Source organism: Vigna umbellata, chromosome 7, assembly GCF_029865625.1.
Source record: "Vigna umbellata cultivar VRB3 chromosome 7, Vumbellata_1.0, whole genome shotgun sequence".
NCBI classification, from domain to species: domain Eukaryota; kingdom Viridiplantae; phylum Streptophyta; class Magnoliopsida; order Fabales; family Fabaceae; genus Vigna; species Vigna umbellata.
In genome coordinates, this window is record NC_142171.1 from 10,948,395 (window position 1) to 10,950,496 (window position 2,102).

At 37.8% G+C, this 2,102-nt stretch overlaps 1 pseudogene; it reads left to right on the forward strand.

Moving 5' to 3' along the window:
• The first annotated feature begins 1,116 nt into the window (after nt 1-1,116).
• LOC148195126 (uncharacterized) lies at nt 1,117-1,793 on the forward strand (annotated as a pseudogene).
• Nucleotides 1,794-2,102: the final 309 nt, after the last annotated feature.

The window sequence follows — 2,102 nt, forward strand, 5'->3', positions numbered from 1 at the left end:
TGAGGGACTAAACCGTGGCTGTCCAGAGCCTTGTGCAAGTAGACATTTCATCAAACAGCAACAATGCTATTGGAGGTCTTCAACAAGTAGGTGTCCTATTTCCTTTTGTTTGTTTGTTCCAGCTATTAATTCTTTGTCTTGGCTGGATTGTATGTGTCTTTCTTAATTTCTTAGCTTTTAATTGAGTCATATGTGTTTCCTCTTTAGGAGTTTTCTAGAGTATTTTTCTGAAATTGCATAGCTAAGAGTAAATTTTACATCTCCTTGATGGTATGCTGAATTGAGCTTGATCTTTATAGGATTTAAGTGTGTGAACCTTGCTTATATGTTCTGTATTCATAGAGGCATCCATCCATTCTATTTGGCATATTAATAAAACACACTTAATGTGTTAAACTTAGCTTGGCCGAGAACATTCTTGCAAACTGCACCAAAATAGCAAAACAAATTTTTGGTAATTGGTGTGCATGCTTGCTGGCCGAGACATCTTCCTTGTGTTTAGTGTGTTTGAGCATTGTTTTCAAGTCTCTTTTCTCATTTAAATACAGAATATATTGGTTTGAGGTTTGCCAAAATTATTTCCAGCATTAATTTGGTCTTGCTCTTCATGTATACTTAGTATGTTGATGTATATTTGCTTCTTGGTTGTGTAAATTTCTTTGCTGTCTTGTTCATTTTGTGCCACTGTTTTGACTCCATTTTCTTGCTGTTTTGTCTTCATAAAATCATTAGAGTGTTGCCTCCTTGTTTTTGTGCCAAGTTTCTTGATTTTTTAGGTTCCATTTTCATCATTTGTCTTGTAGTTTTCATTCTTTCTTTGGCCTCTACCATGTGCTGTCTTGATTTGGCTTCTTTGCATTAAAGTGGATTGTACATCTTTCCATTTGCTTTGGACTTGAGTTGGTGCTCTCAAAGTGGACTTGTGAGACATTTTACTATCTTAAAAGAAGGGTGCTGCCCTTTCCTTGTTTTTTGAGACACTGGCCGTGAGTTTTGAGTCGTTTCCTTCCATTCTTTGAGTGAAACCGTGAGCTGTTTTGTGGCTGCTGCTTTGCCTTGATTTTTGGTTCTTTCTAACCTGTTTTGTGTGTAGCTTGCTGCTGTTTTTTTTTTAACATGTCTGCAGGTTCCAGCCATGCTTCATCTCATGGAGATAGCAACCATGGAAGCCCTTCTAGCATGTTTGATGGGATGAAGGCCTTCCAACAAATGCAACATCAACTTGATGCTATGAGCAAACGGTTAAACGCGGAAACAAAGGCTAAAGGGAAGCAATCTCATGGTCATGATCATGGTTCCTACAAGAAGAAGCAAGAAGCTAGAACCATAAATGTATACCTTCCTTCGCCAAAGAAGCATCAAGAAGATAAAGCTATGGACCAAGGCCTTACACTACCAAAGTTGAACTTGCCTACTTTCAAAGGGGAAGTCGAGCCGTCTATTTTTTTAGATTGGATAGCTAAAGTAGACCAAATTTTTGATTTATATAGTGTAAATGGACCTTTGCGTGTAAAGTTAGCTTGTTTAGCTTTAGAGGGATACGCCAAACAATGGCTAAATAGGAGATACTTAACCATGGCCTCACCCGCGAGTACATGGGAACATTGCAGGGACATTTTGTACCAACGTTTCGTACCTCCATACTACCATAGGGACCTCTTGATTAAGCTCCAATGGCTTACTCAAGGTAGACGAAGTGTGGAGGAGTATGCTCGCGAGCTCGAAGTGCTCCTACATCATACTAACCTTAAAGAAAATGATCATGCAAAAATAGTTAGATTTATTAGTGGACTTAATAGCAACATCCAAGATATAATTGAATTCCATGATGATGAGACTTTAGATGTAGTGGTTCATAGAGCCATGAAAGTAGAGAAGAAACTCTTGAAAAAAGAAGCTTGTCAAAACAAATTTTCCAAATCTTCAAGAGATGTTTTCTACAAATCCTCATCATCAAAGGATAAAAACAAGGATGTTTCTAAGGAGCCCACTAACAAATCGTTTTCTCATTTTTCTTCTAACCATTCCTCTTCCCCACCTAAATCTTCTTCTAGACCAAGTCACATTAAAGGTTTTAAATGTTTAGGACATGGTCATATAGC